A 17,766-nucleotide genomic window follows, 5' to 3' on the forward strand; every position below is an offset into this window, starting at 1 on the left:
ATCGTGTTGGGGGTTTTGTCCTCTTTTGACAGATGTTAGGTACCTAAACATTTGGGGGCTTGAGGACATAGCCCAGTTTAAAGTAGCATGAACTTACTTTTTAAAATTCTTCTGTCATTTGAAGATGGGATTATGCAAAATCCGTGCAATGGCAGGACATCTGCATAATGGAAGAATGTACTACGGGAAGCCTGCATAGCTGCTGTTTACACCTTACTGGTAGTCACTGCCTGAGGCACATTTTGGCCTATGATGTGCTTAGATACTTTTCAGGTTGAGGACTTTACTATAAAAGGGTAGAAGCCAAGACATGCTTCTACTCCACCCAAACCCAGGTCTTTAATAGCTGGTTAATGAACCTGCCATTAATTGCTTTATACTACTATGACCAGATGTTCCTAATCTGGATGTACTCTTCATTACCCATTTCAATAGTTTCAGAACTCTGTTGGGTTCCTTAAAGGAGTAAGAAATTCTGCCCAAAAATAGTCAGCTTTTTTTTTAAGTGATAGAAAAGTGTTCCATCCAAAAATAATGGTTTTGCTTGAACCTTTCCTTCCAAGTTTCATAATGGAACTTTATTTGGATTGATGTTTCCTGAGCCATGAGCTAATCTGGCACAAAATATTTCCTAATTCCTGCCACTAGAATGAGCTTAATCTTGTTAAAAATATTGTGAAAACTCTTGTCACTATGTGCCACAAAATAGTACATCAGCACATCCCAGAAAGAAAGAAAAATTACAGCAGTCGTAGAGCAGGTGAAGTTTATTTTCCTCCAATTGCCCCAATGAGAGGGAAATCCTTTTTCCCCCAGGAAGAACCAAAAGGAGTGGCAATTGTCCCTCTAGACATTCCACCCTGCTAGTATGAGCCCAACAGGACTTTGGATTTGGCATTTAATACACCTTAAATTTTGTTTGCGTTGGCCCAGTAGGATTTCTTTGTCAGCTGACTTTGTTCACTCATCATACCTTCAGCTCTTTCTCCAGGTACAAAGTTTGTGCCTACCTGTTAACTTCCAGATAACTGAATTTTACAGACAATGCATTTTCAAGGCCAGGCAACAATAACTGAAAGAGAATATTCAACTAGATTTACTAGTTATCAGGTCAAACCTACTTTTACATAGGTTTTTCAGATCGTAGTAGGCTCATCTTTACTTGGCTTCACTTTGCTTAAATAAGCAGAACAAATCTGAGTTTGGGCTTATCACAATTTGATGGAAGCAAATGAATTGTCTGGTTTGGGCAGGGGGACTGTTCAAGGAAAACAACCACTTTTTGTACATGGAGATTCACATGACAGAATCTTGATTCTGGGTTAGCTATGCAAATTGGCACTTGCCACACATCCCATCCCATAATTCATTGAGTCTTCAAGAATCAGGAGTTTTCCTTGCAAGGAAGAAAAGTATATATAGGAATTAGAGGGCAAGAATCAAACAAAGGAGCAAGGAAGAGTAGCTGGGTAAAGAGAAAGCACTGAGAAAGCTCTGTGCGGGGCTGATTATGGAATTCCACCGCATCCCTCTTCTGAGTCTTGGAAGATGCTGCTAGCATGCCTACACCAACTTCCCTTAGTGAAGAGGATATCAGCTTTCTGAAATAGCAGCAATGGAGGGGGGGACCACCCTCAAGATTCCCAGGGTACTCATGTCTTCCAAGCTAGGTTTCAACCTTTCTTGGCAAATTTACAAACGTTCACAATACACTCAGTCCTGCTTATACCTTAACCAGGACAGTTCAAGCTGAGTAACTTAGTGTCAGCTTCAGTTCCTGCGCTCTCCAGCTAATATCAGAACTCATTACAACAGTTGCTGCCGATTCCACTGGGCAAAAACAGTGGTTGTCAATGTGGTGCTTGTGGAAACAATGGCATCTTCGAGATGCCCCTAGTACTCTCAAAGCCTCTGAGCTCTACCCACTCATGGTTATCTTTATTTACCTTTAAAAGCATTCAGAAGGAGGGAGCTGGAGGAGCAACACTCTGTCCCATGTCCCCTCTCAGCTCTATGTAATTTTTAAGGCCCAGATTAATTCTGCTAGATCCAAATTTTGCCAGACGCCTTGGCAAAGTGATGTGTGTACCAGTGCTTTCTCTCTTTCTATCTTTTTGGGGTGGGGAGCTGATCCAGAAGTGGACAGAAAGGGAAGCACACGCCGCACTCGCTCAAAAATCCAAATGCACCCATTGGCCTCAAAAGGTTGTGGACCTCTAGGATGGACAAATTGTGATTTGATGGACAGAATAAGGCAGCTTCATGTGTTTACTTACATCTCTAAAAGGTTATGATGCGAGTAGCTGCCCCTCCTTTCCCACTTTTGCAATGGCCGTGCCAACATATAAAACTCTGGGGCATAACTCAGTTCTGTCTTACAGAAATCCTACTGGAGTGAATTTAAAATGCCTCCGGTGGAACTTTGAATGGAACATTTCACCCAGATTTGTGTATCCTGGATATCATAGTCTCCGAGTTCTATGCATCAAAAAGAAACAAACCTGGTATTTAAAACATTTACATGCTAGATTCTCCAATTATAGGGTCTGCATGCCAGCAGAAACATTAGTCATCTGCTTAGTAACAAACCAAAATGAAATCCTTTTACATTTGGTTTCCATACAATATCATTTACTTTTATAACTCGATTTTTCAAAAGGTTTCTATCTTTAAGACAAAGTTTTGCACAGTATTTAAATTTTACCACTATTCCTATATATAGACTTCAACTTACTAAAATAGCAATGCTCAAGCACATGGGTGGAAACTTAACAGTAAATCTGAGCAGCTTGGAGAGCTCGTATGAATTTTACAGTAAGAGCACTTCACATTAGACAAGGCCAGCAGGGACCTGGTCAGCATTCTGCTCTCTTCCACACATGCAGGGTACAGTATTGCAACTATTTCCCAATTCAAGCCTTCTCCTCAAGAGGTAAATGGGTGCAACTCCACTGCCACAAAGTTCTCCTAAGGTTATTAATTTGGATGGAAGAAAATAAAACACAAGCTTAACTTGCCAAGCAAAATCATTGACATTTAACATGCCTTGGCTGGATCACATCTGAAAAGTCTAGGATACTCTCTCTGGTTTTATTGTCGTTTAGTTGCATTAGTTATATTAATTACATATTAATTGAAGACTAAAACATAATGCAGCAAATATGAAACTGCTCAAACAGAACTTGTGTTTTGTTATTTGGTAGACACAGGAAATGTCGTTTTGAAATGGAGATTTTTTTTTCTAAAAACAACACAAAGTTCACATGAACATGGCTACAATTTTTTTTAAATGGTTTTGTGAGGGGCCACCATAGGCAAAAATAAAAGGCTGCGCAGGATTTGGTACCACACTAGGCTACGATACTGAGTGCTACAATGTGTTTGCAGTTTCATCCTGGACCTATGGAACAGGGATAAGTGGGGAAGGCTGGCTGGCTCAATGGTAGGTTGTTGCTGACGAAGTGGCTTGGTAGGGTGCACTGGATTTGGAAATATCAACAGCCCCTGGAGATAGAATCATGAATATAGCTGGAGCCATCTGCAGTTGTCTATTCAAGAAAAGGAAAGAATTCAGTAACAGAGCACTAAGAAATGAAAAGGTATTATCTTGCCTAGGTATAATAATTGTCCAGAGTAACATAGATAGTACCAAACCAGTACTGAACCAGCATACAAATGCAACAAACTTTACTCTATCAGTAAAAAATAAGCTATTTCTTCTGACTTCAAGGAATGTGATAACAGCTGCAAATATTACTTCTGCCTGACAAGTTGCAGACACCTTTCCATATAAGGTGAAAAATGTATAAAAGCTGTTCAGGCTATACTGTTGCCTCTGTCCCAGCTGGTTCATTACACTCTAGTTGAAGCCTTTACGTTTTTAAAATCTATATAAAAATATTTAGAAGCAGACCACAACCACTTATCTAAAGAACAAAAGTGGTGAGATGAGCTTTAATTAGGATAGAATCATCCCACATTTTGCCTTCTGATGTTTTGTCAGCAGAATAACTCACATTAAAATTGGAGTTCTCAGTGTGTCACCCATGGGCACTTTTCTGGTTGCCAGAATGGAGGGTTACCCGTGTTGTTGGTTTTTTTTTTGGGGGGGGTATATGTATTTTGCCTATTTTTGGGGGGGTCTAAGTACTGCCTTTTCTACTTCTGTGAAATGGGCATTTTGTGGCACCCACGACAATTTCTTCGATTTTCAAATGTGTGCCAGGGTCCAAAAAGGCTAGGGATCCCTGTATTAAACCTTCAAAGTTTAAAACTTAAATGCAAAATGCACTTGAACATGATCTTACTGAGATATGGCAGTGTGCTTCATATTCTGACTAATAAGCTTGCACAAGGAATTAAAAATAAATCAACAGAGGGGAAGCATGTGGAGAAGGGAAAGGTGGTCTCCGTATCAGAATCCCTCAGCATCACAGGTATTAGTAGTACTGCAGGCTAATCATCTGTGTCTGCTGAACTAAAACTGGATCTGAGGGAAAACTCATATATGGGTAGCACATCACAGCAGCAAAACCTCATATGTTAGAACCAGAAGTGATTGCAATATTTGTCTTGTGCAAATGAGGACATGCGCTCTTCCTCCCAAGGTTCCCTGCATAGGAGCCAACTCCTAGGGGCTCAGGTCCCTTTGCCCCCACCCAATAAAATATTTGAGGGGACCCCCCAGTTGATAGGCCTTGTCATTGAAATTGATGTGTGTGCTGCATCTTGTGGTTGATTATGTGAAGTGGGGCTTACCTGCCCCACAATATTTTATCCAAGGTGGCACCCCTGGTTCCCTGTACTTTGACTTCATCAATCATAGAATCATAGAGTTGGAAGAGACCACAAGGGCCACCGAGTCCAACCCCCTGCCAAGCAGGAAACACCATCAGAGCACTCCTGACATATGGTTGTCAAGCCTCTGCTTAAAGACCTCCAAAGAAGGAGACTCCACCACACTCCTTGGCAGCAAATTCCACTGTCGAACAGCTCTCACTGTCAGGAAGTTCTTCCTAATGTTTAGGTGGAATCTTCTTTCTTGTAGTTTGGATCCATTGCTCCGTGTCCGCTGCTCCGGAGCAGCAGAAAACAACCTTTCTCCCTCCTCTATGTGACATCCTTTTATATATTTGAACATGGCTATCATATCACCCCTTAACCTCCTCTTCTCCAGGCTAAACATGCCCAGCTCCCTTAGCCGTTCCTCATAAGGCATCGTTTCCAGGCCTTTGACCATTTTGGTTGCCCTCCTCTGGACACGTTCCAGTTTGTCAGTGTCCTTCTTGAATTGTGGTGCCCAGAACTGGACACAGTACTCCAGGTGAGGTCTGACCAGAGCAGAATACAGTGGCACTATTACTTCCCTTGATCTAGATGCTATACTCCTATTGATGCAGCCCAGAATTGCATTGGCTTTTTTAGCTGCCGCGTCACACTGTTGGCTCATGTCAATCAGTTCCTTCCTGTTGGTGAGAACCAGGTCCATGAGAGATGGACCCCTCTGTTGCTTCTCCCATCTTCTGGAAAATGAAATTGTCAGCAAGGCAATTTTGTTGGACTTTGCATTTTTGGCAGTTTGCAGTGCGAAACAGTGATCTCCCCAAGGAACAAGCCTGGGCAGTGTGTATCAGCTTCACTGATGTAGTCCAAAGGACAGCAGAGCAATACAACCATCTTAGGGACTCAGGATTTGTTTAGAGTTTACTCCTTAGCCTTTTCTTCTCCTGAAGATATCCCAGAAGGCAGCAGAGGTTTAGGACCAGAGTTTTACTTCTTCTAGATTGGCTACCTTCCCAGGTTGACAAGCCCCATCTGCTTCTTTACAGCATGTGCAGAAACTGCCTTCTTGCCTGTTGAGGCCACTATTAGTCTTGTCTGCTCAAATGGAGCCTGTTTTTGCATGCAGGGTAAGTCCCTAACACACTGAGAGTTTGAGACCCATTGGCTACCCTCACTTGGTTTAGCCAGCCAAATTTATTCCCAGGGTGTGGCCGCCATCACAGGCTGGCAGCTTCTAGGAGCCACATATAAGAGCTAAGTCATGGGTATGCAAACTAAGGCCCAGGGGCTGGATCCGGCCCAATCGCCTTTTAAATCCAGCTCACGGACGGTCCAGGAATCAGCGTGTTTTTACATGAGTAGAATGTGTCCTTTTATTTTAATGCATCTCTGGGTTATTTGTGGGGCCTGGCTGGTGTTTTTACATGAGTAGAATGTGTGCTTTTATTTAAAATGCATTTCTGGGTTATTTGTAGGGCATAGGAATTCGTTCACCCCCCCAAAAAAAATAGTCCGCTCCCCCCCACAAGGTCTGAGGGACAGTGGACCAGCCCCCTGCTGAAAAAGTTTGCTGACCCCTGAGCTAAGTGCAGAATGGGGATCAAAGGTGGGCAAACTAATACAAAAGAAGCACAATGTGTCCCCACCAAAGGTACTAACTTCCCTAACAGCCCATGCACCCTAGCCCTACAGCACAGAGCTGGAAACAGTGACCCTATTCTCCTTAATATTGGGGGTAGCCTGTATAAGTATGTATGCACAGATTAACACTGAAGAAATTGTTTGCTACTAGGAAGGGTCCCCCCCTCTTTTTAAAGAAGGATTGCATTTTGTGCATCAGAATAATCACCTGTGTTGTGCAGTGCTGCTGAATTAGTGCATGAGAGTGCATAATTGGAACAAAGCTACACAGTTCACACAGTGCTTCAGAGCATTTGCCTATGCTAAATGGAAAGTAATGCATATTCCTAATTATTTAAGCATTGCTGTACATGATATACTGACTATGAACAGGTGTAGGCACAGTCAAATACACTGTGGGCATATAACTCGCATGCCTAGTATGTGAACTATTTTTAATGCTTTCTGACCTGCTGATTGCTTGCTGTTGAACAACAGGCCATGAAAATATGTGCGAAGGAGAAAGATATAAATGTGAAAATACATGTGTGTGGTTTATGGGTTTGGTTATTTAAAAAAAGAAAAGGGTGAAATAGAACCATTCATTACTTTTGAGAAATATTCAATATGCTCCCCAAAGCATCTGGGGTTTACTTCAATTTTTATGCCAAATTACAGACTGTGAATTCCAACGAGTTTTCTAGGCAAAGAATGTTGAACTGTGTTAATAATGGAGAAACCTCTGGTACTTTTGTCCATCTATAACACTTGGTACCCCCCCCCCAAACTATGCTATGATTGTGATTTATATTATTTTTTCAAACATTCTTGGTTTATTAAACCAACAACATGCTAAGCATAATTTCATTTTCCTTGCGGAGAACCTTACATTTTATTCATTATCTGGCTTCCAAAATCGCATTTAGTTATAGATTTTGATACATGGGCAGTGTCACAAGAAACAGTAACTCTCTGTGAAAATAAAACTGGAACCATTTGATGGGTGTGCTAGGAATTCCTGTATAAACAAATACCGAGATTTTAAAAGTAGCTGAAGCAAAACTGGCATGCCCTATGCATTTGTCTGAAGTATGTGTGGCTAATGTTTGATCAGCAAAATGTCAGAAGGGATCACAATTGTTCAGCAACTGGCCACACATCTCATGCACTTCGCAACGTTTCAGAAATGCATGGAGGAATCTGTTGTAATCCAGAAGAAATGAATCATGGCATGAAATCAGGCAAATGAAAACACTAAAGAACTGGGAGAGGGGAAGATATTGCCCAAACTTGGGTGTGGGGTGGAGTTGCTGTATGGTCTCTACCCACAGACCTGCAGCTTTTCACATTGCCTGAGTGGAAGAAAGGAGCAACACCGCAATTGCAAAATGCAAATGGACTCTAGTGTAATTAGTAAGACTGGCCACCCTTCTTTGCAAAATCTTTGTAACATTAAAGCACAACCCCATCATGTTTTCCCCTCACTCCAGTTCTTGTAAAAACAAATTCTGCATTCTAAAATAAACAAAACCCGCCCTATATGCTAACCATTACAACCAAAGTAAATTATTCGTCTGCCCATACTACATTGTTTAATAAAATTAATTCTTCTTTTCCGGCCAGTCTTCTCAGAGTAATTAGAATCTTATAACAGCAAAGTTGAAGGAAATGTAACCATATGGATAGAATGTGGTAGGAGGATAGCAACTTTATTTGTGGATATTAGAGAGCCCAACTCAAATATTCATATACACGTATGTAAATACAAAAGGATGTGGTTATTTAAAGGTCAATAACTGTATTCAGCTGTTGACTGAAATCTGCTTTGTCTTCGGTTTAAAAGTTTCCTGTACTTTATAATAAAACCACTAAATAAGCCACTATTCTTGGAATATGATGCCAATTAATAAAAACTATACAAAATATAACTAGAAAATCAAAATGGATTTCTTATGCCCTGGAAATGTCAACAAAATTCCCAGTTCCAAATGGTATTTTTCATTGTATTTATTGCTTAGCCAGAGGTCAGAAAGCATCTTGTCATGAACAGCAATGCATTCCACAACACACAGTTTCCATGGATGGAGATAAAGAGCAGCTTCCTTAAAAAAAACAAAACCCCAAAAAAACCCCAAGGGCCTCAATTAAATACACAAAATTCACACAACTTTAAAAAGGAAAGAGCAGCAAAAATGCCTAATTACACCTGTATACACATGACTGCACTTTTATTATGTGCTAAAGCTCAACAGTTCAAGATTAGAATTTTGCTTCCATACATTCCAGGGTGGCTGGGGAAACCCAGCTAGATGGGCAGGGTATAAATAATAATAAATAATAATCATCAATCATCATCATCATCATTATCATTATCATTAGCATTATTATTATTTATCCCAATGAAACTAGTAACCCAAAACCTGCCAGACCATGGCCATAGAAGGCTATTTCAACACTGCAATTCTGTGTACTCTTGGGTATTCTGTGTACTCTTGGGTATATAAGTTCTTATATAAGTTCTTACTCAGAAGTTGAATCCTTGAACATCTATTTTCTTTTGTCATTGCACCCCCGATCTTCTGCTCAGGTTAGCCCCCCTGTTGGTAACAATAGATGCAAACAATGAAAGAGGCCCAAACTATTCAAAAAGCAAACATTACCCTAGATGACCCTACAGGCTCACAATTATTTAAATAAAATGTTCTGCACAGTAGAATTCAGAGGCCTCTATAAACACACACACACACACACACACACACACACACACACACAATAAATATTATAGGACAGAAACATCACATACATATTACAAAGCACACATGATTTTAAAAAAAGTAACTCTCTTAGGAAAAACAGAAATCATACCCATGTCCTGATACCATGTACAAAGTTATCACCTCATTGCTAGAAATTGTGCTAGTTTCTGTCTTTACTCCAGATAAGGTTGCACCACATAGAATAAACACACATCCCACAAACACATAAACCCTTATCTGACCACTGACATCAGGGTCTTTTCGTTCACTACAACTAACATCAGCATACGCCAAAGCAGTCACACACCATACTTCTACAAAGGAAATGGGAATCTCTATTGATGACACAAAAAGCAGATAGGTAACTGACTCAGTGCATCACTATTCATGCTTCTAGTACTACATTTAAAGAGGGAAGCAATGCACTTCTCCTAGGAGATACAAGGTCCCCCAAGGGTGGAGAAAACTCATGCCAACACATGAAGGGAGATGCATACAGTGGTACCTCTGGTTACGTACTTAATTCGTTCCGGAGGTCTGTTCTTAACCTGAAGCACCACTTTAGCTAATGGGATCTCCCGCTGCTGCCGCGCTGCCACCGCACGATTTCTATTCTCACCCTGAAGCAAAGTTCTTAACCTGAGGTACTATTTCTGGGTTAGCGGAGTCTGTAACCTGAAGCGTATGTAACCCGAGGTACCACTGTAATTAACTCTTAATACATCAGAAATGCACGTAAAATGCAGATTGGTTTCTTCCACTTTGAGTCCCAAACTGATATATATTTTCTGAACTACCTTTTGTCAAATCTTTGAACTTATAAAATATACTGATTATTAAGGACAGATTCATGCATGGAAACCAGTGTTTCTCTCCTCCATAGATGCCTGCTCAACCATTCCTGGATACAATATTACACTACAGAGGTATCAGTGTGGTGCTATTTCCACAATCATGGCATCATTTTTTTTAGGTCTGAATCAGACATAAAATGAATAACTGATTTCAGACTTTATATGAATAATTACTCTGGTCTTAAGAATTCACTAAGTCTGTGTTTGTTTGTTTGTTTGTTTGTTTGTTTGTTTGCTTGTTTTAAAGGTCTTTCTACTGCTTAATTGTTAAAACCTCTAAGTGATTTACCCTGTTTTCTTCTTTGCAGCTCTAGAAGCTACTATCATGGATCACACAGTGCCTGCTCCTGGCAAACAGCAAACCACCCGTGCCTGCATGGAAATACAGGTGTGCAGAAATCTGGCAACACAGCAATATGCCCATCCATGTGTGTGCATCCTTTGGAAATAGTTCTTGAGAGCCCAGAGGCTGATCAAAAGCAGAAACTCTAGAATAAATTTCCTATTTTGTCTCCAGTACTCAAAAAGTATTATTTCAGCCAATATGTATCTTATATATCACAATGGAGATTATGCTTCATTCTCTTAACAGCAGATCAAGCACAAGACTAAGGAGTGGTTCCACACTTTATGCAGCATTCATGTTTGCCACAGATACACTAATGTTGTGCTAGTCTTTCCTTTGGCAAATACAAAGTATAAGTGACAGATCTGTATGCACAACCATCAGACATCTACCAAGTAATCAGGGCTCCTGGGAATGCCAATATAGATATTTCAGGATGTTCATCTGACAATTCCACTTAAGGAGTTTGCTGAAGGAAACCACCCAGAGCAAACATGTTTGGAGTGTGAGATGCAGAGCCATTTTGTATAGTATACCTACTCAGCCATATTGCTGTGGCTAAGCTGAAATTTGAAGCTGCATTGCAACTTATCAAATATAATTAATGAAATACCAAATCTCAGTGATGCAGGGCAGATACAGAAAAAACAAAAAAGTCAACCTTCCTAAAAAATGAGAGTATTAAATTTCATATGGAAAGTAGAGAATAGGTTACATAAAGATCTTTTGCATGGTTCAAGCAAATAGGTATCCTCTGCTGCAAGTGAGACAAGGTCAAAGCTTTTATCATGTTTACAGGTAATATGGCAATTCACAACATGTGGAAACAAATAAATATTTTCCCTTCATATACAATGGTACCTTGGGTTACAGACGCTTCGAGTTACACGTTTTCAGGGAAACCCGGAGTACCGGAAAGGGTTACTTCCGGGTTTTGCTGCTCGTGCATGCATCACGGATTACGTCTGCAACCCGAGCTTCCACTGTATTTAAAATACTACATGGAGTAATATGGGTTCAGTCCACACTCCAGTGCTAATCACCACCTTTCTGTTTTTGAGCAAACTCTGTAATTCCAGAATTGTGAGAGAAAAACACATGTGCCTGTAGTATCCTAATGATGCAAAGTGACTCAATTAATTAGAATGATGTGTGTCCTCTCTTGGCCACTCTCCCTCTTTCTGCAGAGTAGGAATTTCCTTTTGGGCAAGCTAAGTTGTTATTGCTCTGATAGCTACAAAGATGAGAGACTAACTTACATTTTTCACAATAGACAAAACAGGTCTAACTTCTTGGTGTGCAGCCTTTATTATTTAGCATAAGAGCACAATCCACAAGCCTGAGTGGTGAAAATATTACAAAGAAAGTGAGTTCGCACATGATTTTATGGGTCATTACTTAGATAAGCCACTGCTAGTCCAGATGTGTGACTGCTATTCATATGGGTCTATGTCCTGTGAATCAGCTCCTGTAAAGGGGCCATAAAGAGGTAGGCTAACAAGGTAGGGGTTGGAGGAGAGGAGAGTATGGACCTACTGAAACATAACTCTGTTCACATGGATGCCACCACTTCTGTGCACTGGAAGCCCCATAAGGCAGGGATTGCCCAGCCACTTAGGAAATTTCCACTCTACTTCACATACTGTCTTCCAAGAGATACTGTAGGTAACTGTAACAATGCACAACTTAAATTTTCACACTGATACTGTCATCATACACACCATGTGACACTCCCCCTCCATTCCTAACACTGGCTTCCAATCTGTCCTATAATCTTTAGAAGCTCCTTAGTACTTTCAAAGTCTTTAGTGGTCTTGCCCACCTCTGTGTCCATACATCCTTGTCCTCCTTAGTGCCTTCAACTCTACCACTTTCAGCCTCCTGAATGGTTTCTCTCTCCCTTAAATGACTTCTCCATTATCTTGTGCCTGGAAGATACTCACAGGTTGCCCTCTCTTTCTTCAAAGCCAACCTAAAAAAACAGTGTTTTCCACAGAACCTTTGCCTCTCCTCTCCTCTGCTACTATAACCATGCTTTCTAGTATGTTTACATGTAATCATACAGATTTGTCCCCCATTACCTTTCCCTTGTAGCCATCTCTTTCTTCATAATATAAATTGTAAGTTCCCTTAGGCAGGAGCCCATCTTTCCAACACTTCCTATCCTACAAAGTGCTACATACATAGATAAAAGGTAAAGGGACCCCTGATCATTAGGGCCAGTCGTGGCCGACTCTGGGGTTGCAGCGCTCATCTTGCTTTATTGGCCAAGGGAGCCAGCGTACAGCTTCCGGGTCATGTGACCAGCCGGAGCAGTACCTATTTATCTACTTGCACTTTGACGTGCTTTCAAACTGCTAGGTTGACAGGAGCAGGGACCGAGCAACGGGAGCTCACCCCATCACAGGTTGAACTGCCGACCTTCTGATCAGCAAGTCCTAGGCTCTGTGGTTTAACCCACAACGCCACCCGCGTCCCTACATAAATAGTACTATGTAAACAGTAATATAAAATGGTAATATGGAAAGCAGCATTATCCAGGAGTCCAGAGCCTCTAGAATCTAGATTATTCAGGTTTAGTGTAATTTGTTTTTTTTTTTAATGATCCAAGTTTCTCAGGGAGTAACATGAGAACACATAAGACAGGACTATTCAATGCTTAAGTAGTATTGGAATGTTTATAGCTAACTTTTCCCATGGGAGATGCTTAAATCTGTTCACTTTTGCTTTATAACTAGCGAGTGCGAATATGTTCTTTTTTATAACTAATATTCATTAAAAAGAGATGGAACAAAGACACTTTTAATTGATGCACTAGAAAATAAACCTATTTACAACTGGTAAATGGTTAGTAGCTAATTATTCCTGCTGGTGTGGCACTTGCAAATAGCTTTCGAAAGAGAATATGCATTTCCATGGTTACACAGTATGAATGTTTTCAAGAACCAAAGTAAGTGGACTATGAAATAATCTCAGTGCAAGAGATGATTTGCATCAAACACACTTAACACCTATAGGATGTGCTTGTTTAATAACCATGCCATTATCATGATTCCCAGTAGCTTACTGTATATTGCATGCATCTTTATGCAGAAAACCAAAAAGCATCACGATAAGCATTGATGAACAGGTTTATTTAGTTTCAAGCAGAGCTCTGGGTGGAGCAAGAAAAACAGCATTCACAAAGTCACAGCAGAGACTCCTTATACTTTCATACCATCAAGATACCATCTCAAAACCAATGGAAGTCATATACACATAACCCAAGGTCACAAGTTTGATTAAAATTATTTCCCATTGCTAAATCCAAAATTCTCCTTACAAGTTTGTTTGACATTTAAAACATTTACCTATTGCTGTAGTGTTTTTTAAAAGATAGTAATCTCTACAAATTTTGGCAGACTACTACGAGTGATTTTTGTTTAACAAAAAAAAATGATATTTTGTCATGTTCTGTTTGCAAACTGCTTAGAGATTTTCCTTTCAGAAATGTAAAGCAGTATAGAAATGATTTAAATAAATAAAAGACTATTCTAGTATAATATAAGGTTGTTTTTTTATTTAAAAAAAACTATTGATGTACAGAAGATGAAGAATCCTAAATTCAAGAAAGGAATTAAAAGCAGGTGCCTCTTGTTTTAATAAGTAGGTCACCCACCACAGCAGCTGGGGGAAGGGAGACACTATACATGAGTGGGAGAAATTGGACGTGGCAGCCACATCTTATTTGTGAATAATAGCCTTATCACAACACTCAGATGACTTAATAATTACAAGTGTCACCAGCAGCAAGTGCTTGGGGTTTGTAGAACCTTCAGCTCAGCAAGAGCTCCAGCTGCACAGAATTTAGTGCAAGGCTCCACGTCTTCAGATAAAGGCCAATTTCCAAAGATTCAGGAGTGTGAAGGGGCATCTTTAATAACCCATGTCCTAAACCATGAATCCACGATTCCCTCTCATCATCATTCTTTGTTACCAAAAGCATGTAGCTAGCAAACACCTTTGTTTCTAGTTCCACTCTCTTTCAAGAAAGATAGGGATACTTTTTTTTTACAAAGTATCCCAGACATATGGACTTCCCAAAGCTACATTTCTGTAACAAGCAAACTTCTTTCGGTCTCCTGTATTCCTAGTTTTAAGCTTTGGTCTGTCTTTGTATAAAATTAATCTACTCCTCTAACCCCAGTGCTCTGGGCTGTAATGCATGCTGCATCTGTAAATCAGGGAGAGGTCAGAGACAATTTTTAGAAGAGTTGAAAGCAGTTTGAGAGGGACAGTGGTCTGGATGGTGTACATATTTTCTTTGTCCCACTGGTGCTGCTGTGTGAGAGAGAGATAGGTAGATAGATAGAGATAGATAGATATGAGAACCATACTGAACTAGTTTACCAAAGGGAAAAAATAGGATGAGAGTATATACCATGGGCAACAATCTCCCCACCCCCTAGGGGGGAAAAGCACCTATTATCTGCCTCCAGCCTTTGTTAAATAACAGCTCCACAAACAAACCAAAGACTTGGAGACAATCTTGCTTAGCAGCTTTCCCCTTTTCTTTTCTTTTTTTGCATGTTCAGTACTATGCAGGAAAGCTATTAAACACTTCAAGAAGAAAGCAATATTTATTATGAGTTACTGTATTTGTACAGCACATCCAGCCAGGACCTCCAGCAGCAAAAGTTCAGAAACATTTTCATAACAACTACCATGCTTATTTTTAGTATCCTCTTGGATGCTTTCTGATTAAAGAACTGCAGTGAAATTATCCAGACACTCTGGTAGGCGTGCCTTTCTGTGATGGGCACCAAGGAAAGCATACGCACACAGAAACATTTTGAAACAAGAACTTAAGAATTCAAATGTAGTTCAAAATAACTTCAAAAACACAAAACTACAGAAAATTTAACTAATCCAGCTATGGTGGTGCCTTTTGTAATTGTTTTATTGTTGGGATGTTATTGTATTTTACCATGTTGTTCTCCCTTAATATTGGCAGTATAGAAACTTCTGAAAAAAATAAATAAATGCACAAGATAGCTTGGCTGTTATGGGGTGTGTAGCCAGGCTAATGCTCTCTGCTGACGCACAAACAAGTTCCTATCTTTGTACTCTGAATTGCTGTGGGCTAATAACTGCTCTCTAGATCCATGCTGGAAATCAACGATCACTCCAATTAAGAGTTAAATGCTTTAAAAAGGTGGGTAACTAAAACAGGTGTTATAATATCAAGGACATGCCAAGGGCAGAGTCGCATAGGAGGTCGTTGTCCTGCTGGACTAGTAGGTTAGCACACAATTTAGAAACGCATTAAAAATATGGCAGTGTTCCCACAACTTTCCACAGCACAGATTCTACCAACTAGACCACAGGCTAGCTTGTGAGCAGATCAGAAACCCACTCCCAAAAAGACTCGTGCTCATGCCTTAAATAGCCGACCACACAGCCTGAAGGCTGCAATCCTAAACACACGCGCTGGATAACAAATCCCACCGAACATTGTGGGGCTTGAGTTGCTTCTGATTAAACCTGAATAGGACTCCCCTACAAGTTCCAGAAGGAAGAATTCATTTGATTAGAACGGGCGCCGCCTAGTCAAGCAAAACTCTCGCAGCTGAAGTGATTACCAAGCATCAAGCAAATGCACCACGGCTGGGACTCAATCCCAGGAAAGTAAACCTGTTGTCTTCTTCAGCGGGTCTACGCCGGAGCAAACAAGAGGCGGGAGACATACGTCTATCCCAGTAGAGTTTTCACACCCCGCCACCTTCCAGAAGGAAACCATTTAAAAAAAACAAAAAACCAAAAGCCGAGCTTTGCAGTGTTAAAGCAACTTGAGGAGAGGGCGGCGGCTTCGAGCTTCGTAGCTCACCTCCAACCTAAACAAGAGAAGTTCTGAAGGCGCCGAATCAGTTCAGCCGCTCCAGAGCCGATGGTCTTAGATGGGCTGCACCCACTAATTTCAGCGGGTCTACCCCGAGTACGTGCTGGTGGGAATTCAAGGGAAGACACTCGCAAAGCCCTCTGGAAGGATGCCCCTTCCTCCGCCTAGTCCTCCTTACCTCGGGGTAAGCCAGCAGCGTTTCCTTCCGAGGAGACCCGCGCAAGGCTGAGCAGAGCCGTCCGCCTCCGAGGGCGGCCGCCGAGCTGCTGTTCTGTGTGCTGACAAGAAGAACTCAGCCCCTCTGGAATGGGCTTCCTCCTCCCCTCGAGAGCTCGCCCTCGCCTTCCACGAGAGGGGAAGCGGCTTTCTCCGCCCCGCGGGCTCTTCTTCCCCGCACAGGCTCTCCCCCGGCGGGCTAGTACAAATCCCAAACAAACGCAGCCCCGCCTCGCGCCGCTCACAGACCCAGCAGCAGCAGCAGCAGGCGGCCTCCCCGCGGCAAGAAAGCCAATGGGAAAACGCCGAGGGAGCCGAGTTGCTCGCGCCTCGGAGGTCGCTCGGAAAGTGGCCGGCGCGCGCGCGCGGAGGGCGGCTGCTTGGGCGCGGGCTCCGGCTGGACTCTGCTCCTCACAGCCGACAAACAGCAGCACACGAGCAACTCCTCCTCCTCCAGCTCCGCCCCTGCCGGGCGGCTGCCACCTAACACTCCTCGACGTCTTGCGCGGGAGCAGTGGCGTAGCGTGGGGGGTGCAGGGGGGGGGCCGCCGCACCAGCTGCAACATCTGGGGGTTAGGGTTAGGGGGCGCAAATCCACGGGTTAGGGGGCGCAAATCACTTGCCTTGCCCCGGGTGCTGACAACCCACGCTACGCCACTGCGCGGGAGAGCGAATATCAGGGCAGAAGCTGCCTGTCTGTGGCGGCGGGGCAGTCCGGGCACAGGACTTTGCTTGGGGCGGGAGGCAGGCTGGGGCCGCATGACTTCTCGTTCCTTCCTCAAGAGCTGCGCTCCGAAATGTTGTGTGTCTGAGGTAGTTTGTTTTCATAGGACCGCCGACACCTATTGAACACACATTGCTATCAAAAGGGCCTTGAGACAATTAAAGGCTGCCTAAGGGATATGGCGGCCTGAGGGACCTGGGAAGCTGCCTTATAGTAGGGTTACAAGACGTCCCCGGATTTGCAAATCTGTCCCGGGACAAATTCCATCCCCGGAATGTCACCAGATTTGCACATCTGTCCCTGGGAAACGTGGCAGTGACAGCCTCAGCAGCCCGGAGCCAGCCTGGTAGCGCAGTTGGCTCTGGCTGGCTCTGGGCTGCTGCCGCCACTGCCAAAGGGGAACCAGGGACGTCCAGTGGTACAGATCTCCTGCCCCCTTCCCCCTTTGATTTGACTGATGGGGGAGGCTCAGGAGTTGCTGGCGGGCGGCCATTGGCCTGGAGAGGCACAAGGTGCATGGTTTCTTTGCCGGGCAAGGTGCAAAGCCCTTCTTTCACACCCTATGTAACATAAATGCACAGAGTTTTTTA

The 17,766-nt window shown here is 42.3% G+C and overlaps 1 protein-coding gene across 3 annotated transcripts in view; it reads right to left on the reverse strand.

Moving 5' to 3' along the window:
- TIAM2 (TIAM Rac1 associated GEF 2) overlaps nt 1–16,803 on the reverse strand; it is a gene marked incomplete at its 3' end in the record, with an annotated part of 132,374 nt that extends 115,571 nt beyond the window's left edge. For all 3 annotated transcript variants that reach the window (XM_082215182.1, XM_082215179.1, XM_082215180.1), the window contains exon 1: nt 16,415–16,803. The remainder of the gene's footprint in view (nt 1–16,414) is intronic.
- Nucleotides 16,804–17,766: the final 963 nt, after the last annotated feature.

Source organism: Podarcis vaucheri, assembly GCF_965113315.1.
Source record: "Podarcis vaucheri genome assembly, chromosome: 3".
Lineage (NCBI taxonomy): Eukaryota > Metazoa > Chordata > Lepidosauria > Squamata > Lacertidae > Podarcis > Podarcis vaucheri.